General features: G+C 44.4%; 1 protein-coding gene across 1 annotated transcript in view; it reads left to right on the top strand.

The window, feature by feature from the left end:
- ATG7 (autophagy related 7) overlaps positions 1-25,276 on the top strand; it is a 256,231-nt gene that overhangs the window by 101,131 nt on the left and 129,824 nt on the right. The gene's annotated exons all lie outside the window — the stretch shown is intronic.

The raw sequence follows: 25,276 nt of genomic DNA, 5'->3' as shown, positions 1-25,276 counted from the left end.
GCATCAAGAGGGACACTAGAAGCATACTAAGCAGTGTAGATGTGATTTCAGTAGCTGTAGAGTACTAAATAACTTGCCTTTAGCAGCAGCAGTCTTGTCTTTGTGAGTATCTTTCGCTCTAGCAGTTTTCTCCTTTTCCCTCCTCTCTCCTATCCATAGACTTTTATGTCATGAGTATAGATGAGCGAGTATACTCGCTCAAGGCAATTGCTTGAGCGAGCATTGCCTTTAGCGAGTATCTCTCCCGCTCAAGACTGCAGGTTCGGGTTCCGGCAGCAGGCAGGGAGCTGCAGGGGAGAGCAGGGCGGAACGGAGGGGAGATCTCTCTCTCCCCCCCCCCCCCCCCCCCCCCCCGCTCCCTCCTGCTGACAGCCGCTACTCACCGCTCCCCCGCGCCGGCACCCGAACCTACAGTCTCGAGCGGCCAGGTACTCGATAAAGGCAATGCTCGCTCGAGCAATTGCCTTTAGCGAGTATACTCGCTCATTTCTATTCATGAGTCACCTCCTTCCACCACTTCCTATTCTCCATCTTGTTAGCTCTGTTACTAGAATGGGCATCACTTTCCCTTGACAACAGGCATTGGCCTCGAGTTAGAACTGGGGACCCTTGGTAGGCAGCACTTTAGAGTGATTTTTCAGCGCAAAAACATTTTAGGTAAATAAAGTGATTTGCACTTTTTACTAGTCATCACATTGGCTATCACATAAGCATAATTTGTTTGAAAAGTCAGTGACCATTTAACGTTGCACCTGGAAAAGATGGTCATTAACAACATGCTTTCAGAATTGATTAGTTTGCTTAAAAATCCTTGTTGGTTCATTTGTTAATTGTTTTCGAATTAAACACCAATCGTTCAGTCATTCACATTCACTGGTATAGCAAACTTAGAAATAAAGAAAAATAAGTTTTCTTTGGGTTGTAAACTGACTCTCCGAGTGAACGAGCCAACTGTGACATAGCTTGGGCGAACAATAATCATTTCGTGTAAGCACCCTAAGGCCATACTCACACGAGCGAGCGCATGTGAATGAATCGCTCAGGTGAATGAATCCATTCAAAAGAATGCAGTTCATATTCGTGTGAGTTTCGTGCGTCTTGCAACACAGAAATCTCGCACAAGATTTTCTCCTGAGAAACTCAGCCCGATATCGCGCTTGTCAACATGCGTTTTTCGTTCTGTGAAATTGCGCTCCTCAGACCAGTGTTTCACGTACGTTAGAGGATCGTAAGTGTTTTCCATTGATTTCAATGGGAAACCTCACATCACACAGCATGCACATCATACGGCTTGCAAGTGTCGTGAGATATCTTTTAAGGTCCCAGTGAAAACAATGGGCGAGGTGTTCCAAGGGACACCAAAAGATAGAACATGCGGCGATGTTTCATCCTTGCTGGTGGAAAAAATCGCTCTTGTGAATAAATCCATTCAAAAGAATTCCATTCATATCCGTGCGAGTTTTATGTGTCTCGCAATGCACAAAACTCATTCGAGACTCTCGCCCATGTAAATGGCGCCTTAGGCAGTTTGAGAAATAAGCACATCAGCCTACTAACGGCTCTTTTACATGGGAAGATATCGTTTAGAATCGTCCCATGTAAACTCATGCAGCGACTCAACGAGAATCGTTCAGTTTCTACATGCAGAAAACTTTTGAACAACTGTCTGCTTACTGTGAATGGAGACGGATTGGGGGGAAAGGAACCCTCCTCGGCCCGCTCCACCTCCATTCCAACAGCGCTGTGAATAGTGCTAACGATACTCGCTCCTGTGTAACAGTACAGCAGCGAGAATCACGGGGATGAGTGTCGGCATTGTTTCCCAACACTCGTCCCATGTGAACGGACTATTGTTTTCTACTTCCTTTGCACTAGTATATAGTAATCCCCATTGTCTGGGTTCGATTCACTCTAGGCCCTCCGTCATTGTCCAGCTGGGCTTTTCTTCAGCAGTTATGAGAGCTACATATCATTGTCCTGCTAGCAAGCAGTAGCCTGCGAGTTAATACTTTCCTGATTTCAAGTAGACTTGTTTACTTCCATATATCTCCCAAATATCACTGTACTCGATCTAGTTCCTCTTACCATAAATCTCCCAGCCTCAGCCGCTCCGCTAATAATAGAGCGCTGATTCAAGTTACTCCGGGAGTTATTTGAAGACCTCGCTTACTTTATCTCCTAAGATAGCTTCCACCTGATTCCTCAGCGCAGCCCTGCACAAAGATTTAGTGCCGCTTGCTCTTGTATCCAGTTTCAGGAGTCGGTAAACTGTTGATCATTTTGAGAAGGATCTTACTGTGTCAGGAGCTTATTGCAAAGTTATTCAGGATGGAGTAGAATTTGCTCCCTGCTTGAATTACTTTAACCGTCCAACTGCAGGAAATTAACCAACTTGAGCTGTATTGCTTTACATTGACTGTAACAGCATAGCCGCATACGTATTAGCAGATATATGTCCTAGTATTAGTCCCAACCTATTGGCATTCTGCAGTTGCATTGCAGAGGACCAATAACATAGCAGAGGGAACTCCCTCCCTCTGTTGACCGATTTCATTTCCTCGTCTTCTAGCAAAGCATGAAATTTCTAAAAGGGAGTTTAAAGTAGTTAATTATCTAAGTTGTAGACTATGTGATTATTATATGGCAGGATAAATTGGGAAAATTGAGCACTGGTTTAATACACAGTAAGTCATGAATGTTCAACGTATTTGTATGTAAGAATTCTTGTTAACTTTTTTTGAGGGAACAAGTTTTGATCTCTTAACAAATCGCTTGTCTTTCCTCCTTTTGTGCTTATTTTTTGCAGCTGATGCCTGTTTACACATGCTTATTTCACAACCGCAAATCATGTTATGCCTACTTGGGGGAATCTATCAACAAGCCAACATTTTCTTGGTGGTCGTGCAATCACTACATGCTTATATTACATCATTTTTGCATGTTAATCGTGCATACAGTAATATGCCGGGCTAGATATTTTACTGCTGAAGACTACATGCATGCATGTAATAGCCACACAATTAAGTGTTCTTGTTTTTTTAAGTAGATCTCCTCTGTTGGAAAAGCTTTTTCCTATTCCTACTAAATCTGGAATTCATAGTGATTAAACAAAACCAAGTTGAGAAGTAAAAAAGCTGAAACAATGAGGGAGTAAAACAATAAGGGAGTAAGGGGGAGTGCTGAATAAAAAAAAAATAAAACCCTGCTGAACCACCTAAAAAAAAGTTCCTCTTTTTCATTAGAAAATTAATTTCACAGTAGCTGCCTGCCCCTCAAGCTTGACTGTATATTAGTATGTAGCTATGATATAGCCCTGATTGTTGTTCAAAGCATATATCCAGAAAAAAACAATTTGTTCTAGGATCTTCTTAGATTAGCTGCAGAGATCATATTCATCCTAATTCATTAACAGGATGTAATAGGATGGCAGCATGGTCACCGTTTCTGTAAGGCTCCTAGCTCACATCACTCTTCTTGTTCTATCCCCCTTGTTGGTACATTGTAATACAAATTGTTTTAGCTACATCTCTTTCTTAGTTTTTCTATCTATCTGTTCCTACTGCTGACCTCAGCAAGGAGGAAGTAAAGGACTGCAATAATTGGAATATCTTAACATGTTATATATATTGAAATAAATAGAGTGTGCTGCCTGCCTACCAAACAGCATATAGCACTCCTTATTTAATTCTAGATTATACACTGAGGCTCAAATCCGAAGAGTGTAAGTGGTGGTTTCCATTAATAGGTATACCAAACCCATTCAGGTAATTTATTTGTTATCTTGTTTGTAACTATACGCCAGTCGGCCTTAGACTGCCTGTCCACGGACTTTGCGATGTCGCGGGAGCTGCCGCCGGGGAGCAGGAGCCAGCTGATGGATCTCTGCGGTGAGCCTATCTGACAGGCTCACCGCGGAGAATCGCGGCAATTCGCAGCATGCTGCGATTTGCCGCCCGCGATCGGAGAATCGCTGTGCTTCTCCGCTCGTGGACAGGGGGCTGCGCTATGGAAAGCGTGCACTGTGTTCCCCACGGCCAGATTATAGCCGCGAGGAACGCAATACAAAAAACGCCCATGGACAGGCAGCCTTAAAGGGGTTTGCAGCACTTGTCACATCCCATGAACCAGTTGGGAAGCCAATAACAGAGCTCAGCAATCAACCATTGAGCTCTTTTATTGGTTGCTATGCCTGTGACGTCCCATAAACAGGCTGGGGAAGCCTGTAAATCTGATGTCACAGGGGAGATCCAGAGCAGAGGCACAAGACACAGAAGTGAATATATCATTATTTGTTATTTTACGTGGGTCAGGAAGGGTGAGGGTAATGTTTCTCCTTAGAGAAAGCACCAAGTAAGTGTGAGGAGACTTGGGCCTCATGTCCACTAGGAAATTCGGGCCCACGCGGATTCTCCATGCAGAATACTGCAGCGGGTCCCTCCTTTCCCACGTATATGAGGCCTGAAAATTGATTTTACTTACCTGTCTGAACACTGCGGGTTACCGTCCGTCGCGGCCGGATCTTCTTTCCTTCTGCCTGGTAGATGTGCTCGGCACGCCGGCAGCGTGCCGCGCGCATGCGCCGTCCAATCTTCTTCTTTTTGAACTCCTGCTCTCCCGCGGCAGAGCAGAAATTTAGCTGCGGGTGTACCGCGGATCCGGATGGCTTCCATAGGCTTCAATGGAAGCCTGCGGGAGACCCGCAGAAAATGGAGCCTGCTGCAGGTGATTTCCCACACGTGCGATCCGTGCGGCAGGGAAAAATGACATCCGCAGGTATTTACTTACCTGTGGGTGTCCAAGGCATCCCTATGGGCGCGGATCACGTGTGCAGGACAGTCGTGCTGATTTTGTAATTCTTATTGGCCAGTGGACATGAGGCCTTATAAGGCCATCCATGCTCCTCTGGGAAATATGCAAATGGGAAGATGGAACAATACCTTTGCAGCGCCACCTATTGGAAGGCAGCATTCCTGCAAATCAATGCCAGACTTTTAAGACAAGCCTTAGAACAATGACTGGGAATTGTAAACCAAGCCAGAATACCATACACAGACAGCTGTTTTAAGGTTTCTGCCCCTCATCGGTGTGCAGTAGGTTTCTGGCTTGGCTAGTGAGTCATTGTTATAAGGCTTGTCTAAAAAGTCTGACCTTGACTTGCAGGAATGCTGCCTTCTAATAGGTGACGCTGCAGAGCTACTGTTCTATCTTTTCCATTTGTTATTTTACTGCATGCAGAAGGATCTTTACCTATAAACTGCAATTCCTTTAAGCTATGAGGATCTGAACAACGTTGACAATGGCCAAGTTGTGATGGCTAGATGACAGAGTCATAACATATCTACAATGCTGGATCGCTGGGGCTGAGGATGGGTAATTACTGCTGTATTTGTTACACCTGCCATTAAGTTTTCAAAGAGTAAGGAATAAAGGATCTGCTGCTTACATCTTGGTGCAAAATACAACAGGACACCTTCAGACATGTCTTGCGGAGTTCACGTCCCAATGGGTTAATGCTGTTTTGGTGGCACATAGAGGTTATTATTGTATCTTGTCACCACCGGAAGCTAGGGGTTTGGCAGGGCTTGCATGGAGGAGCACCCCTGACACGCCCCTAGCTCCCAATTGGCTGAATTCTGTAAGGTCCTAGCAGCAGCATGTTTATTGATTTTTGGTTGCCCTGGAGGGTTAGAAATAGGGATTGTTTTCCTGTTAGGCTTACATTATTAGTTGTAAATACTTCCATGTTACACCTGTAACATGAAAGTATTTACAGTTAATAATCTAAGGCTAACATCAAAACTAGCCCTAACCCTCCAGCCTAGCCAAAAATTAATACATCAGCAATCAGTTTCACCGTAGCAGCTGCCCCCTTCCATTTCCTCTGCTCAATTGGTAGCTGCCACCGCGGCTGACTGTGTGATGCTGGTGGGGCTGCAGGAATCCCTCTGCAGTGAGGCAGTTCTTCCGCTCCCTCACTGCTCCGGCTGTCTGTCTGTGGGCAGCACTCCCAGCCTTGCCTCTGTGATTCTCGACGGACTGCACTCTCCTGCCGCCGCTCTGGAGAGAAGGGGGATGGGCAGCAGGGAGGTAACATCAGGGCCTGGGAAGAGACACCAGCAGCGGGGAAAAGACTTGGGTACACACACACAGCAGGGAGCCAGAGAGAGTGACACCAGCAGCGGGGAGGTTAAATCAGGATCGGGAGCAGAGACGGGAGAATCATACTGTCCTGCCAGGACCTGCAGGGGGGGCATCTCTGCAGACAATGAGGTACCGGGGTAGTCACCGGCCTGTCAGTCTTGTCTCCACCACTACCTCCTGGTGGTGACAAGATACAATACTGCCCACGTGGGGGACCTACACAGCGTTAAACAAGGGGTTTTAATGTTACATCCTTATGACTGCCGATTTATACCACTATCCTTTTTTGAGTCAAAGGAGCTTTGGGCTCCCTCAAGTAGTAGAGCTGGAGTGTGTCAAGAACGTCAACCCCCCTTGTATCTTCCCCTCTATTCTCATGTTCAATGACCGCATTGTTGTTTGTTTTGTTTTTTTGCAGTCCACCTTATTTTTCCATTTACCACAATACATTTCAATATCAACAACATCTCTGTCCAAGTCTTCAAGTGTCAATGTCTCTGTGGAGAAAACTTATAGATCGGATTACACTAGAAAAAACTCACATTTTCCCAGTGCTTGGATTGTCCCCTGTGTTCAGGTGGTTAAGTCATGAGAAGAACTGCTTACATCAGGATCTTTTATCATTGTAATGCTTTCACGTGACCCCTCGCCTCATATTTGGCAGCCGACTTCCTGGGTCTTGTTACAACGTGTTTTAGGATCTTAGAAAGAATTTTCATTGTGTTTATTGTAGAGCGAAAAAGTTACTTAGCAACAGTAAGACGATTATCTACAGGCATATAAAAAGAGATAGTGCTGGAGCGCTTAGATTTATTGTCTCTGTGCTGCTGGCTGTTAGAAAAGGAAACCTCAGCCCTCAATTATACAAGGGCGTAAAGAACTGTCCTCACTTGTCATTGGCCCACAGGAACATAAAATAATTTATTAGCGCTTCTTAGGATTGCTGAGCATTCAGCAGAAAATTGTGCTGCAAACACTTCTGTTTTATTAGGCTAAACGGGTTTGTATGTCGTTAGAATATATCTTTATATCTCTGGAGTTTTGTCCACTTTTTTCTTCTTTTTGCCGTTTCATTAGTAACTATGACATTGGATGATTTTATCCGTAGCAATCAGTTATATATTTGCTTTATGTCTTCACTGTAAATAAAAGTTGATTTAGAAGGCTTTCACTGCTGTGATATTTAGTAAAAAGCAGAATATGAAACCAATGATTTACAATGGTTTCCTTCCCATCTGCGATGTTTTCACTGATGCGATGTTGAAGGGATAAAAAATCGTGACTTGCTCTGTCTTTCTGCGATGTGCGTTTTTTTTGTTTTTTTTTAATCTCCCATGTATTCCTATGGAGGCTTCTTTTTATCGCAACGCTACAAACGCACGTTGCAATGTGATTTTAACATTACTAAGTCCCATTGACTTATGCGATAAGAAAATCGCACAAATTTGTTGCAAGATTTTATAGCGGGAAGCAGCGATGCGGTGCAAGATTATTATAGATTTTATTATAAAAAAGCATTGCCTACTCTCACAGATCGCAGTGAATAAAGATCCGATTTTCTCACTACCGCCTGTGTGGAGCCAGCCTAAAATCCACATTACAATGTACAAGTACATTGAGGGGCTTGGTAGGATTTTGCACGGTGCACTGAATATATGAAAAGGTGCACGCCTCTTCTTGTATTCAGTACATCCCTGGTAGCTCTCAGAAATATACGCCAGGTCCAACCTGGTATGTCCGCCCTTTGAAAACCTATAGATAGCAGTAGTTAAAGGGGTTGTCCCGCGCCGAAACGGGTTTTTTTTTTTTTTTAATAGCCCCCCCGTTCAGCGCGAGACAAACCCGATGCAGGGACTTAAAAAAAAAAAACAGACAGTGCTTACCTGAATCCCCGCGCTCCGGTGACTTCTTACTTACCTGGTGAAGATGGCCGCCGGGATCTTCACCCTCGGTGGACCGCAGGTCTTCTGTGCGGTCCATTGCCGATTCCAGCCTCCTGATTGGCTGGAATCGGCACGTGACGGGGCGGAGCTACGAGGAGCCGCTCTCAGGCACGAGCGGCCCCATTCAGAAAAGAAGAAGACCGGACTGCGCAAGCGCGTCTAATCGGGCGATTAGACGCTGAAAATTAGACGGAGCCATGGAGACGAGGACGCTAGCAACGGAACAGGTAAGTGAATAACTTCTGTATGGCTCATATTTAATGCACAATGTACATTACAAAGTGCATTAATATGGCCATACAGAAGTGTATAACCCCACTTGCTGCCGCGGGACAACCCCTTTAATGCACAATGTACATTACAAAGTGCATTAATATGGCCATACAGAAGTGTATAACCCCACTTGCTTTCGCGGGACAACCCCTTTAAGGTGGTATAGCAATTTATTTTTTTACTACATAAAACCTACAGTATGTCATAATTTGCTTATTTTCAAGAGATTGTACCCATAATGGGTCACTTGTGAATACATGGCAAGGCCAACAGCAAATGATAAAACTATTGTGTCTTGTTGATCAAGCGTGGCAGATTAAAGGGGTTGTGTCGTTACAACAAAATAAAGTTTTATAGGGTGGGTATGGATAAAACAGAAAACATGCTCACCTGTCTTTGGCTCCCCAGTGCCCCATCCTCATGCCCCGGCGTGCACGGTCACTGGAAGTCAAGTGATCACTGCAGCCAAGTAGAAGCAACAACATCACCGCCCAAACTACTGGCATCAGTGCTCACATCCTGGATGCCATGATGCCAGAAGTTTAGGATGGTGATGTTGCAGCCTATCAGAGGCTACAGCGGACACCTAACTTTGATCAGCTGTCCGCGACGGAGAATTGGGGGCAGCAGGAGGTACTCAGCTGTGTCCCAGGCTGCTGAAGATAAGTAAGTATACTTTTGATCTTTATTTTATCTCATGCCCAGCCTTTAAAAATGTTTTTGTTGAAACGACACAACCTCTTTAAGAAGGACCTGCCATATTTTGTAGGCTGCGATCCTGACTGCGTAGCTCTGCTGCTGCGGTGATTAACAGTTTGACTTTACTGACAGTCTCGCATCACTCATTGACAATGAGTGGCTGGGTTTGTCCACTTGACCGATTTGACAGAACCTTGAGCATGACAGGTCTAGTAGGAAGCAGTGATTTCCTATGTAACTCTTCCCCCTCTGACCCTGCAGACTATGTGCAGCCCCGCTGCACTGACAGTAGGCCAAACGATCAGCTGATCGCCATGGATCCCGAATAGTGGGTTCTTGGCAATTAACTATTGACAACCTATCTTGAGGATCAATCATCAATGGAATTTGCCTGTAGAACCCCTTTTAGCCCTTCGTGACCAAGGCCTTTGATGCCTAAATGTCCGCATCAACATTTCATGTTTTCAAAACAATAAATTCTATGGGTTAATGTTTTTTTCTATGCCTAATTTTTGTTATTTTTTTGTGGCATGGGTTGGGATTTCTTATGGTACCAGGGCAGGGCTAGCATCTTTTAATAGAGAAAAATGGGGAAAATAGTATAAATTTCAAGTTTTCTTAATTTCTATATTTCTAGTTAGAATTCAATGCAATACATTTGAAAAAAAAAGTTTAACAAATTTCAGCCACGTGGTGTGGAAAAAAAAAACTACAACAGAATTGATGTGCAGTGCAGATTTCAAATCCACAGCATATCTATTTACATTGTGGATTTTCAGCACAGATGTTCTCAAATAAAGGGGTTAAAACTCGCATCACAATCCATGTTTTAAATGTAGAATCTGGTTCTGCACCAAAATCCACTGTAGAAATTCCATTACATGTAAACATACCCTTACTAAATGAAAGCCGAGCTTTGCATGGTTGCTGTGGGCAGTAAGGAAATTTTTCTTGAAGGAAACTTTTTTGTAACCCCTTAAAGGGGTTGTCTCACGCCGAAACCGGGTTTTTTTTATTCAATAGGCCCCCCGTCCGGCGCGAGACAAATCCTATGCATGTGTTAAAAAAAAAAAAAAACGGGTAGTACTTACCCGAATCCCCGCGCTGCGGCAACTTCTTCCTTCTTCTTACTTACCTTAGTAAGATGGCCGCCGGGATCTTCACTGTGCGGTCCATTGCCGATTCCAGCCTCCTGATTGGCTGGAATCGGCACACGTGACGGGGCGGAGCTACGAGGAGCAGCTCTCCGGCACGAGCGGCCCCATTCAGAAGAGAGAAGACCGCACAGCGCAAGCGCGTCTAAAATCGCCAGAAGAGGCGATTTTAGACGGATCCATGGAGACGAGGACGCCAGCAACGGAACAGGTAAGTGAATAACTTCTGTATGGCTCATAATTAATGCACGATGTATATTACAAAGTGCATTAATATGGCCATACAGAAGTGCATAACCCCAAATGCTTTCATGAGACAACCCCTTTAACTTTAAAGGGCGTCCATGTGCGCCCTGAAGGTGCCAGGTCCTGTGGCACGTCTTGATGGATTGCCTGTCAAAATACAATATGATGCAGTACTATGGTATCACATTCAACTATTTGGAGTGATCAAACGATCCCAACTTCAAGTTCCCTTAGGGGCCTAAAAAAAGATTAAAAGTTTTAGAGTTTTTTTGTTTGTTTTTTTTATTGTAAAAAATATGGGAAAATGTTTTTGTTTTTTTTTACTTTTTAATTTCCTTTATTTACAATTAAAAATTAAGAAAAAATCAAAAAACATATCTGGTATTGCCCTATCAAGAAAAGTCTGGTCTATCAAAATAATGCTGCATTATTTATTCTAAAAGGTGTCAGAAAAATAAATCCACAATGCCAGACCGTCGCTTTTTTTTGTTCATTCTATTCTCCAAGAAAAAATTTAATAAAATGTGATCCCAAAGTTATATGCAGTCTAATGTGTTAGCAGTAGAAACCACAGGATATCCCGCAAAAAAACAAGCCTTCACGCAGTGCCATCAACAGAAAGATTAAAAAAAAAAAAAAAGGCTATGGGTAGAGATGAGTAAACATACTCGTCCGAGCTTGATGCTCGCTCGAGTATAAGGGTACTCGATGTGCTCGTTACTAGAGGCGAGCACCACGCGGTACTCGAGTCCATTCCATTTCCTTCCCTGCATGTTTTGCGCCATTTTCTGGCCAATATGCATGCAGGGAAGGCATTACAACTTCCTCCTGTGACGTTCCAGCCCTATCCCACCCCCCTGCAGTGAGTGGCTGGCGAGATCAATTGACCGCTGAGTATATAAAGCAATACCGCCCGCTGCTCGCCTCAGACACACGCTGGCAGAGATTAGGGAGAGTGCTGTTCCTGCTATAGGGAGAGTGTTAGGCTACTGTTTGCGTCTGCAAGAACCCCAACGGTCCTTCTTAGGGCCATATCTTACTGTGTGCATTACTGTTGTGGTTGCTGGGAGCAGTTTTGCACAATTTTATTTTTTTTTTTACATCTCGGGCTGTGCAGGCTATTACAGCTATAGCGTTCTCAGTCTGCAGTCTATTATACAGAGTATAAGGGCAGTACTGGTCAGGCAGGGACAGTGGTAGTGTCGAATCCTGTCAACAAGGACCCCAACGGTCCTTCTTTGGGCTACCTCTGACCGTGTGCATTACTGTTGTGGCAGCTGGGAGCAGTTTTGCACTTTTTTTTTTTTCCATCTTGGGCTGTGCAGACTATTGCGCTCTCAGTCTGCAGCCAATTATACAGAGTCTAGGGACAGTATTAGTCAGGCAGGGACAGTGGTAGTGTAGAATCCTGTCAACAAGTACCCCAAAATAGCTCCTCCTTAGGGCTACCTGTGAGCGTGTGCATTACTGTTGTAGTGGCTCACTATTACCCAGCTAGGCCTTTCTGCAGCCCAGCGTATATTTTTTTCGGCCTACAGTGTGCGTTACATAACTGCTGTGACCCTCCAAGTGCAGGCCAATAATTGCCTAATTTTTTACACCGCTCAGTGCGTCCCGTCAACATCACGCGCAGCGTTCGCCCACAGCCACTGATAGAGGGAAAGACATATACACGCTATCTAGGCTGTTTGCTTTTTTCAAAAAAATTTGAAAAACTCCTTCTTAGGGCTGCCTGTGACCGTGTGCATTTTACTGCGTGGCTGCTGGGAGTTGTAGTGGCTCACTATTACCCAGCTAGGCCTTTTTGCAGCCTTGCGTATAATTTTTTGCGGACTGCAGTGTGCGTAACTTAACCGCTGTCAGCCTCCAACTGCACGCCACTAATTGCATAATTATTCAGACCGCTCTGTGTCTGCTCTATTCGTAATACACCATGCTGAGGGGTAGGGGTAGGCCTAGCGGACGTGTCCGTGGACGCGGGCGAGGATGCGGAGGTCCAAGTGAGGGTGTGGGCACAGGCCGAGTTCCTGGTCCAGGTGAATCGCAGCCGGCTGCTGCGGGATTAGGAGAGAGGCAAGTTTCCGGGGTCCCCAGCTTCATATCACAATTTATGGGTCCACATGGTAGATCTTTATTACAAAATGAGCAGTGTGAGCAGGTCCTGTCGTGGATAGCAGAAAATGCATCCAGCAATGTATCGACCACCCAGTCTTCTACGCCGTCCACTGCTGCAACTCTGAATCCTCTCGCTGCTGCTCCTCCTTCCTCCCAGCCTCCTCACTCCATGAAAATTACACATTCTGATGAGCAGACAGACTCCCAGGAACTGTTCTCGGGGCCCCTGCCTTGATTGGGAAAAAAGGGTTCCTCTCCCACCTGAGGAGTTTGTTGTGACCGATGCCCAACCTTTGAAAAGCTCCCAGGGTCCAGGTGATGAGGCTGGGGACTTCCGGCAACTGTCTCAAGAGCTTTCAGTGGGTGAGGAGGTCGATGATGATGAGACACAGTTGTCTATCTGTGAGGTAGTAGTAAGGGCAGTAAGTCCGAGGGAGGAGCGCACAGAGGATTCGGAGGAAGAGCCGCTGGACGAAGAGGTGACTGACCCCACCTGGTTTGCTAAGCCTACTGAGGACAGGTCTTCAGAGGGGGAGGCAAGTGCAGCAGCAGGGCAGGTTGGAAGAGGCAGTGCGGTGTCCAGGGGTAGAGGCAGGGCCAGACCGAATAATCCACCAACTGTTTCCCAAAGCGACCCCTCGCGCCATGCCACCCTGCAGAGGCCGAGGTGCTCAAAGGTCTGGCAATTTTTCACTGAGAGTGCAGACGACCGACGAACTGTGGTGTGCAAGGTTTGTCGTGTCAAGATCAGCCGGGGAGCCACCACCACCAGCCTCACCACCACCAGCATGCGCAGGCATATGATGGCCGTTCACCGCCTCCGGGTCACACCACTGCCTCTTCCCCTGGGCCCCAACCTGCCACTCAGATCCAATCCCCCTCTCAGGACACAGGCACGAGCGCCTCCCGGCCTGCACCCACACCCTCACCTCCGCTGTCCTCGGGAATGGCGTGTGGGCCGCAGCTAACATGTATTCCCTCTCACGTAACCTCAGCTATCCGGGGCACTGCAATGGGATTTCTTTCTGTACCGTCTGTGTGTTCCTGCTAGCCTCCCATGCTGTGGGTGCACACAGACTTGCCATAGCGGAGTTGTACCTGTCTGTCCCCAAAACACTGACAGACTTGGGTAGGGTGCAGAGTGCAGATGGTTTACCCCTTGCATTGTCTATGAGGTATCCGACACCCAAACAGAATGAGTAGTGTGTGGACACATGGAGTCCCCATTGCTATGTCACTCGCAGCACCTTGGGCCACACAAGGTGTTTGCTGGGACAGAGGCTGACCCAGGGCCCGCTCACATACTTCCCACACCGAGTATTGCTGCATTGTGGAGATGTGTAGAAGTGTTGGGCTGGCAGCGGAGTCCCCTTTATGCCCACGTTTGCAGCTCCTGACGGAGGTGACAAAGGATTGGAATGAAGATCGAACGTCAATCTATTATCAATTCTAAACAGCATTGTGGGCTATCGCGCCCCCCCCCCCCCTTTCAAAGAGGGTCGCTGCCTGGCCCTGCCAACCTTCTGCAGTGTGTGCCTACGGTTCCTCCTCATGGCAGACGCACTTATAAATAGACATTAGGGTGGTGTGGCTATGAGGCCAGCGTGTGGCATGAGGGCAGCTGAAGGCTGCGCAGGGACACTTTTGTGTGCGCTGCGGACGCAGGGTCGTGTGGGGGGTTGGGCAGCATGTAACCCAGGAGAAGAAGCAGCGGTGTGTCCCGCAGGCAGTGATTGTGCTTGGTTGGAGGTAGTGTGGTGCTTAGCTAAGGTGTGCATTGCTAATGAGGGTTTGTCCGAAGTAAAAATTGTTGGGAGGGGGGGAGGCCCACTCTTGCCGCTATTGTGGCTTAATAGTGGGACCTGGGAACCTGGATGCAGCCCTGCATGTTGCCCCTCGCCTGCCCTATCCGTTTGTGTCGTTTCCATCACTTTCGTAGGTTTTGATGAAAACCTTAGAGAGCATCGGCGATATACAAAAATGCTCGAGTCGCCCATTGACTTCAATGGGGTTCGTTACTCGAAACGAACCGTCGAGCATCACTGAAAGTTCGACTCGAGCAACGAGCACCCGAGCATTTTGGTGCTCGCTCATCTCTAGTTATGGCTTTCAGAAGTTTTGTAACAGATTTTTTTTTTTTTTTTTAAACTTGTAAGGGGTTTACATTGATCCTTTTGCATTGTGTTCCTATCCACTACAGATTTTTAAATCCCCTTTTACACAGGACCATTATCGTGCAATTTACTCTTTAAATTGAGCGGTTAGCACAATAATTGTGCAGTGTGAAGTCATGCAGTGAAAAACCGATCAGTGATAAATTGCCGATCAGACCCTTCTTGCAGACCATGAATTCATTGTTCGTCTGCCGCTGCATTGCTCAGTTTAAACAGGCAGTCATTCACCTATGAACAACTGCCTGTTTATTGTGAATGGAGGTGGGTGACTCGGACTGATCACTAAGTGGATCTTTCATGCAAACCTAAAATTCATCACTGATTTGTTACTGCATCGTTTCGTGTAAACAGGCAGTGGTTCATCTATGAAGGACTGCCTGTTTACTGTGAGTTGAGGTGAGCAGGCAGAACTATCTTCGGCCCGCTCCACCTCCGTTCATTGATCTGTGTGAAAGCAGAGGAGTGATTATCGCTGGGACTGCTGTCAGGCACTGAAGTGCCCCCCAGTCGTCCCATGCAAAAGGGGCTTAAGTCAGTGAGCAAGTCTGCTCCTTCTCTTGATATCTGGCTCTTATAAGATGGTTAATCTCTCAGCAAACACACTTCTGTGAGCAATCAGTCATCAAAACCACAAAGACCATTGTTAAAGAAATGCTTTGCTTTGGGCTGGAAGTGCGTCACAAGCCACTGCATCCTGGCTTAGTGCTTAGTACACACATGTTGTGCTTTCCTCTATTAAATATTAAACCGAAATGTCAAATCATTTGCATAATGATAAATTATATTACGGTAGTTACATTACAGAAAATGGTAAATGAAGAATCGGCTCATATGATGTGCCAACTTCAATGTCCATTTAGCCAAAGAAAGAAAAGAGTAAGACCGCCTGTCCACGGCCAGGATGGAAAATCGCTAGCGATATTCTGCCGTGGGGGAGGAGGGGTGGAGCACTACAAGGTCTCTATGCTGAGCCTATATTAAGGATAGGCTCACCGTGGAGAATTGTGTTATTAATCATGCGAGTGGAAAATCGCTATAATTCTACGCTTGTGAGCAGTAGGCTGAAAGCGTGTCATGCGAGCTCCGTGTGCGATTTATCACTGTGGATCCCTCAATCACACCTCACCCGTGGACAGCTAGCCTAAGAAAAGAAGGCCAGAAAAGGGAAAAAGATGAAGGAAAAAAATGTATTAGTTAAAAATAAGTTACTTCTGGTAATGTTGCAATAACAAAAAAAGACAACATATGTATAAAAATCTGACAAGTGTACAAGACAAATCTTTGAAAATAAATGAATAGCTCTAATTATATTTAAATAATTAGGATGCAGAACATAGTCTTGTATATAATTCCCAGTGATTTGACAACAAACATTCTGGTTATGTATCATAGAGTCTACACCGCTAGGGAAAAGTGATATGGAAAAAGACCTGGGGGTACTAGTGGATTGTAGACTAAACTGGAGTAACCAATGCCAGTCAGCTGCTGCAAAGGCAAATAAAGTCTTGGGGTGCATTAAAAGAGGTATAGGGGCGAGGGATAAGAACATTAACCTTTCATTATACAAGGCACTAGTCAGGCCTCACATGGAATACTGTGTACAGTTCTGGTCACCGGTGCTCAGGAAAGATGTTACAGTACTGGAGGGGGTTCAAAGAAGAGCAACTAAACTAATGCATGGAATGACGGGACTGGAATACCCAGAGAGGCTATCCAAATTGGGATTATTTACTCTAGAAAAAAGACGGCTAAGGGGTGATCAAATAACTATGTATAAATACAAGAGGGGACAACACAAGGATCTCTCCCATGATCTGTTTATACCCAGGACTGCGACAGTAACGAGAGGGCATCCGCTACATTTAGAGGAAAGCAGGTTTCATCACCAACATAGAAAAGGGTTCTTTACTGTAAGAGCAGTTAGACTGCAGGAGAACTCTCTGCCTGAGGAAGTGGTGATGGCAAAATCCATAGAAGAGTTTAAAAGGGGACTTGATGTCTTTCTGGAGAGGAAGGATATTACAGGATATAAATCTTAGGTTAATTGTTAATCCAGGTATACAGGCAGGTAGGAACCATTAGGGGTTGATCCAGGGAACAGTCTGACTGCTATTAGGGAGTCGGGAAGGAATTTTTTCCCCAAAAGGGCTAATTGGCTTCTGCTCTTGTTTTTTTTTTTTTTGCCTTCCTCTGGATCAACAACACAGGAGGATAAACAGGCTGGACTAGATGGACATTGTCTTATTCAGCCTTACGAACTATGTTACTATAAAAAAAAATTTTGTTGTGTTTTTTTAACAATTTTTTTTATCCTAGAGGGTTGTTACTATCACAAAATGTTATTGCTATTTACGAATAGGGGATAACTTACCAATCGCTGGGGGTCTGACCACTGGGACTCCTACTGATCGAGAGATAGCAGTCTATGCATGTCCCAAAGCTTGAGCAGAGAAGGCCGCGCATGCGCACTTTTACTATTAACTTCAATGGGGAAGCCAAAGATGGCTTGAGTTTAAGCACCTGGCTATCTCCCACGCTCCCATTAAAATCAATGGAGTGGAGGGCTACATGTGTGCCCTCTGCTGCCCACACTTCACGATGCACTGGGGTTGAAATCTCGGGATCTGTGGGGTCCCAGTGGTCAAACACCTCCCTAATTAGCAAGCTATCAGTAGAATCGGATGCACATAAGCTGAGCAATTTTTTTTAATTCTGTAAAAGGAGACTAAATCCCTTGAATTATTCCTTTCTCATGTAGTTTGACACTATATGGAAGTATTACTTGGGCATTGTATGATAACCATTTTATGGCAGCAGCATCAAACTTGGTATGCAAATGTGACATGATATAATGCCTCTGCTGCAACAACTACTGAAAGGTAGCTTCCCTATAGGTTAACACAACAGCATGGGATCTAGTGTATACGGGGACGAGTGTCTGGCATCGTTTGCCCGGCATTCGTCCTGTCTAAATGGGCCTTTAGTGTTTGACCTACCAGGCTTTGCAACATATTTTTTTCCGCATCACAAATGAGCCAATCAGCCAACAAATGACTGTTTGCTCTTTTGTTGGCTGATTGCTGCCTTGTTTACCCAAAGCAATAATTGGACAGATGATGTCACAGGAAATCAGGTGGCCGCTGCAGCCAATGAGAGGCTGCAGTATTGCCATTTTTGTTTTCCTGGCATCGGCAATCGTATCCTAAGTTCAATGATGCCAGGAACATGAGGCCTACAGATACCAGGACACCACAGTGAAGTTCTTTGGGATCTCTTAGAACATTAAAGCCCTTGGCATGATATTGTCGAACATCTCTTCCTAAGGAGACTGACCGTGGTATTTTAATTTTCTCCATTTGCATGGCAAAAGTCTTAAGAAATTATCGTATGTTCTAACTTTTTCCAGTCAGATGTGCATTGACCATTCTTTTCCTGAAGTTCTCAAATATCATCTTTTGATTTGAGACATGACAAACATCTGCAAACTTTTTTTTTTTCAGTGAAGTCTAGACTTCGGAACTTAATGTTTTTTTTTGGGTTTTTTTTTTATGTGTATGGCCAGCCAAACTTATTATAGTCATCCCCTTTATTCTTTTTTTCACTCTTCACTCTCTTCTTCATTCACTTTTGAGTATCTTCTCAACTAAAGCTGATATTGTAATTTGCCTATCTTTTAGCCACTGTTAATTTACCAAATGGAAATAAATCTTTTTATTTGTATATCGCCAACTTAATTTACTGCACTTTCAGGTAATTTATTTATTACACCCCCCCCCCCCCAAGCAAACTATATTCAAAGGCTTCTCAATTTTACCTTGAGGAATATTTTTCTGAAATTTTTGCTCAATTTTTAAATGCAGTTTTTCACAGATTGTTGAACCTCTCACCATCTTTGCTTCTGAGAGACTCTTCCTCTCTAACATGCTCTTTATATAAACAGTCGTGTGACTTAGTAGAAACTTGACCCTTCAGCTGTTTTTCGTTAATACCAATTTCTTTTCCAGCCTTTTTGTTCCCCATGTCCCAGCTTTAAGATGTATTGCTGCTCTCTATTTCTAAAGGAGTTCATTTTTTAAATGAAATGGAAATCTGTCGCCCTTTCCACTTCTGATATGTGTTCTATGGTGAATAAAATATGGTTATATGACCTTTCTAAAGCATTGCATTCATTTACATTTTGGGGGGAATTAGGGTTGTAATTGTGATGGGTTATTTGTAAAGTATATTATTTAACAACAGAGCATTGAGAGCATGTACTCTCATTGTTAAGAAAAAAAAAATTGAGCGTCTTCTATTGGTGATAAATCTGGTGACCAGGCAGGTCAAGAAAGTGTAGCAATTAGTGGAATCATTCCTGTGACACTCTTGCTGTATGCAGATAATCATTATCCTGCTGGAAAATGCCTCTTGGAAGCTGCCATGAGAGGAACACATGTGGCTGTAGGATGTCCTAACTATATCACTGAGCTGTCATTGTCCCTCGTACCACTACTCTAGGTGACCGACTGTGGTATGTGATGGCCCCCAAACCATCACACCAGCAGTGGGGACAGTGTGCCGCTCCACAACAAAGGCAGGACTGAGGCGCTCACCCCAAGGTCTCCAGACACACACAGTCGTCATCCATGCCTAAACTAAACTTAGATTCGTTGCTGAAGACAACTCGTTTCCACTCCGTAGCAGTCCAGTTTTGTTGTTCATGACACCATTACAAACTGAGGCAATGGCAAAGGCCGTACACATCATAAGACCAAATGTCCTTCAGCCAAGTGTCTGGAAATGGTTCCGCTCAACAGACTATAGAGAAATTATTTACCAGAGTCCATACTTCAGCTATGCGGTATAGTGTACTCACAACTCTCTCCACAGTTCTCCCCATCATTCTCAACAGCAGATCTCACTTGTGAACAAGAAATGTACTGCCAAAACGATTAAAGAAAAGCACTCTGGAGCAAGTGGCAGCCGTGCAGTTACCAGCACTCTCCTGAAGCAAAGCTCCAATCCTGGACACTGATTTATCATATTACCACTACACTAGACACCAATGCTGTGCTTCCTGGAAGTTATTTCTAGGTTGCACAGCATTGTCATACAGTGAAATGCTCCCCTGATTTCTCATTGGCCGGGACTGGGACTTCTCTTCAATAGATTGCTGAGTAAGTGCCCCCACTACTCATTACAAGCGGACCTGGCTGGATGGGTGATGAATGATCATTTGTCCCCAATCAGCCTGTGTAAAAGGCCAGTTAAACAACTCCCAATCTCAATGATCGATGCTTATTTAATGGTAACATCAGCCTATGTAAAAGGGCCCTTTTGATTATATCCATTGGCAGAAGCTGATCCCTCTGCACTGTGACAACCCTTTAGATATTTGTAGGCGGCAATTAAAGTCTCCTCTCAGCCTTTTTTTGCAACCATTCCCAGATCCTTTAACCGTTCCTCATAGGACTTAATTTGCAGACCTCTTACCATCTCGGTAACTCTTCTCTGAGCTTGCTTCAGTTTGTTTGTCTTTTTTTTAAAGTGGGATGCTTAGAACTGGTCACAGTATTCCAGATGAGGTCTGACTAAGGAAGATTAGAGGGAAATAATTACCTCATATGATTAAGACTCTGCTTCTCTTAATACATCCCAGAATTGTGTTTGCCTTTTGGCTGCTGCATCACATTGTTGACTCATGTTCAGTCTATGATCTATTAGTATACCTAAGTCTTTTTTACATGTGCTGCTTAGCCAAATTCCTCCCATTCTGTTTTTACTTTTATCATTTTTCTTGCCCAGATGTAGGACTTTGCATTTCTCCTTGTTAATTACCATTCTGTTAGTCGCCGCCCACTGTTCAAGCTTTTCTAGATCTTTCTGAATACTCTCTCCTTCCCTAGTGTTAGCTATCCCTCCTAACTTTGTGTCATCAGCAAATTTGATCAGTTTCTTATCGATTTGCCTCCTCCAGATCATTTATAAAAATGTTGAACAACACAGGGCCCAAGACATTGCCTTGTGGTACCCCACTTTATACATTCTTCCATTTGGATGTGCAGCCATTTATGACCACTCTTTGAGAACGATCACTCGGCCAGTTGTGAATCCACCTAACAGTTTGACTTGTCAATCCCATATTATTTTTTTCAATAAGTGTGGCATGAGATTCTTTATCAAATGCTTTACTAAAGTCAAGATATACTATATCTACCACATTTCCCTGATCAACCTAGTCGGTGATTCTGTCATAGAAGGAAATTAGATTTGCCTTGCATGACTTGTTCGTTACAAACCCATGCTCGCTCTGGTTAATTACTCCATTTTTATCCAAGTACTCCCATACATGCTATTTAATAATTTCTTCAAAGATCTTTCCCAGTATAGAAGTCAGGCTCACAGGCCTGTAGTTTCCAGGATCCATCTTCTTCGCTTTTTTGAAGATAGGGGCAACATTTGCCCTTTTCCAATCTTTTAGGACTTCTCCTGTTCTCCAGGAATTTTGAAAGATTATGGCGAGTGGTTTAGCAATTACCTCTGCTGCTTCCTTTAGTATCCTAGGATGTAATTTATCTGGACCTTGAGACTTGAAATCATTTAAGTTAGCTAAGTGTTCCCTCACCATCTATCTGCTTATAAATAGTCTGCATTCTTTTATTCACAAATAGCACAGGGAAGATCAGTTGATGTTCCATCTACTTTCTCAGAGAAAACAGATAAAATATAAGAATTTAAAAGTTCAGTCCTTCACAACATCATTCTTAACCAATTCACCATTTTCATCTTGTAAGCATCCAATAGCACCTTTGACTTTTTTTTTTTACATACCCCCAAATCCATTTTTATTGCTTTTGTCCTCTGTTGCAAGCCTCTATTCATTATCAGCTTTAGCTTTTCTAACACTTGCCCTACAGTTTCTGCAGACCACATTCTATTCTTCTTTAGATATTCCCCCCTCTTTCCATTTAGAAATTGATGGCAGCAACACATCACAAAAAAGTTGGAACCGGTATAACAAAAGGCTGGAAAAGTAAGTGGTACTAATGAAAAAGAGCTGTAGTGTCAATTATTTACTAAATCACATAACTGTATAAAGAGAGTATGTTAGAGAGACAGAGTCTCTCTGAAGCAGAGATGGTTAGAGGTTTACCTGTGTGTGAAAAACTGGTCCTTTTGAGCTCCTACACAGAAATATACACAAGATCCCATCTGGCATGTATTTATGATATAATTTTCGCCAGTTTCTGGTGTAATTTATGCATAATTGTATCCGTCTTGGGTGGCCACATAACATTTTTGGGAACGCGTCAGACAGTAGCACAACAGTCTAAAAGTCACTATATTTTTGTGGAAGCGGGTCTTGCACCAAATTTTGAAGATCATGTGAGTAGCTCTGGCCAATCAGAGAACAGGTATGGTGAATTGGTAGTCTAACGCTACCAATGCACTGAGGGGATTAGTTAGTCTGAAGATTTTGTCAGTGGATCAGAGGACTGGCAGAGAAGAAAAACTACAGCTAATATACTTCCCTTCCCTTTCAGTCCCAGGACTGAATTTTGTCCCGAAACCGAAAGGTCCCTTTAACATTTTGAGCAACCCAAACTTCTATCCAAGAAAATGACATTCACAAAATTCATATTGTTTTTTTTCTATTTTATTGAATTTTGGTCTTGCATGCAAGCGCTCCCTGTTTCTGAGGTTAGTTAAGCAATATTGATTCCCCATATTCCCAGTGGGCCGTGCTGCTGCCTGGGATTAGTGGGCGGTCAGTGGCGCCTGCTTATCCTCTAGCTGAATTTGAAGTTAATTGAAGTCAATTAACAGTGGCAGTACCGGAAGCCACGCTGGGCCCCTTGCACCACCACCTGGCACCTTCTGTGTGACGCAGGCAGCGTGATTATGTTGTTGTCACCTGCGTCACTCCGCAGGATGCTGGCCAGAAGAGGTCAGGCGGAATACATAAGGCATCAAGGGGAAAGGTGAGTGACATTATTTTACTAAGGGGGACAGTATAGCTGCTACTACAGCGAACATTATGACGTTTTATTACTATAGGAAGGCGGTATGCCTATTAGTGTTGAGTGATTATTGAAATAATCGGGGTAGAAGTGACTTACAGGATTTAAAAAAAATAATTGTGAAACGAAATTCTGACTTCCATTTAAATTACTCCCAAGTAAAAAACTGGTTCTCTTATTTAACCTCCAAAATGTCCCTTGAACAACAGCTGAAGTGTTGGTGGTGGCAGCCCAGTAGTAAGCCCACAAATGATTATCTGAGTTAGAAAAATATATATATCACCCAGACAATCACAACGAACACTAATAGCTATATATTACTACAGCAAAAGCTGTAGGTCATATCTAGGTCTCCAGATTTGAATTTAGCTGTTGTCCGTGGCAAAAGTAAACCTGGATTCATCACTGAAAACAACCCGGTTCCATTCCTTAGCAGTGCAGTTTAGTCGTACATGACACCACTGCAAACTAAGGTGACAGTGGGTGAGTGTCAAAGGACGTAAACGTAATGGGCGTCATGAGATGGCATGTACTTCAGCCAAGCGCCTAGAAATGGTTCAGTCAGACGCAGGGCCTGTAGTGATGATTCCACTTGTCTCTGGATCGCGAACAACGAAACTGTTGGAGCTGCTCGTGCTTGTTGGATGAACAGACAATCCTCTCTACTGCGTGGTCTGTTGAGGGTGTCCTGAGCCCGGTTGCCTTGTGTGCCGTCATGCATCCACTGGTCCGAACAGTCTGGTCAGATTGGTTTAGGTGGCGGGCAGTTAGTTAAAACGACCATCCAGCTTCTTGCTTTACAATAATGCGTCCCCTTTCAAGCTCTGTTAATTGGGTGAAATCTCTTTGATTGCGTTGTAGAGGCGTCTAGTGGTCAACAAGCTCTACACAAGTGGAAAAAGAGGTTCAATGCACACAAGGAGCTTCTCAAAGCCTTATGGGTCAAGGGTGGAATCAATTTTAGAGTTTCAGGTTGCAAGACCGTTCATCTAATCACACAACAACTCTAATCATTTGCATATCTGCCCGAAATGTAACTGCATGCCGAGTTTTTCAACAAAACCACAACTCCTTGACTTTTCTTTTTTGACAAAGTGTATTACTACAGGAGGACAGTATGGCTAGTTATTACTATAGGGAACCACAATGGCTAGTTATTACTACAGAACAATAGTACAGCTATTTATTACTAGAGGGGGGCAGTATGGCTCCTTATTTACTACAGAGGGACAGTGAGGATAATTTTTCATCGCAGGGAAACATTGTGGCTTATTGATTGTACAGGGTGCTGTGAGTAGCACTGTTATACAGTATTTAGGGGAAACCTTGTGTGGCCCTATTAAAAGTTTTTCTATACATGGGGATTATGGATATGAACCTAAAGGCCCTTTTACACAGGACGAATGTCGGGCAAACGATGCCCAACAGACGTCCCCGTGTATACTTCCATGCTTCCATGCTGTAACATTCTGGACTGCTGACAGAGTGGCCAGCAGGGAGGTGGGGTGGCTGGAGTAGAGTTCTCTCCCTGTTCTCCGTCGGCCCTCTCCATTCACTATAAGTAGCAGATGTTCAGTACTGAACGGCTGCTGTTTACACTCAACGATCGTCGTTCAGTTTTAAACATGCTTAAAATCCTAAACGACTGGATGATTCTCGTCCAGTCATTCAGTTTCGGCATGCTTTTACACGGGACGATTATGGTTCAAAACCCTGCGGGTTGTATTTATTGTAAAATAACAGCCAATGATACTTTCAACTCAAAAAGTAAAGCAAAATTTGTTGCATCATGCATTATGTGCCATTATTTTTCCCGTTGTATAGAGAGAGAGGTAAAGTGTGCTGGCAAAGTTTATGCACCACTGCTGCTTTTTAATCCCAGTCCGGGCCCTGCTCTGCGTGTGTGTGTGATCTAAATATATATACACTAGAGATGAGCGAGCGTACTCGGAAAAGCACTACTCGCTCGAGTAATTTGCTTTATCCGAGTATCGCTGTGCTCGTCCCTGAAGATTCGGGTGCCGCTGCGGCTGACAGGTGAGTCGCAGGGGAGAGCGGGCGGGAGAGAGGGAGAGAAAGATCTTACCTCCGTTCCTCCTCGCTCTCCCCTGCAGCTCCCCGCTCCGTGCCGGCACCCGAATCTTTAGACCCGAGCACAGCGATACTCGGATAAAGCAAATTACTCGAGCGAGTAGTGCTTTTCAGAGTACGCTCGCTCATCTCTAATATACACACTTCTTTGTCGTCAGTGGAGTAATGCTTTTTTTGGGGGGGGGGGGGCGCCGTTTTGTTATTTGCCTCAGGCAGCAGAAAGGCTAGGGGCACCCTGCTTACATATGTAACCTCTTAAAGACACAGGACATACAGCTGTGCCACGGGACGATCCCACTCCATACAATGCGGGTGATGGCTGTTTCTGACAGCTGACACCCGCCCGCAGCAGCTCCGATAAGCTGTGCTGCTGATGTTAACCCTTTAAATGCCACTGTTAATTCTGACAGCGGCATTTAATTGCCCTGACCGATGTTCAG

This window comes from Eleutherodactylus coqui, chromosome 3 (genome assembly GCF_035609145.1).
Source record: "Eleutherodactylus coqui strain aEleCoq1 chromosome 3, aEleCoq1.hap1, whole genome shotgun sequence".
NCBI classification, from domain to species: Eukaryota; Metazoa; Chordata; class Amphibia; order Anura; family Eleutherodactylidae; genus Eleutherodactylus; species Eleutherodactylus coqui.
This window is presented reverse-complemented; position numbering and strand designations above follow the sequence as displayed.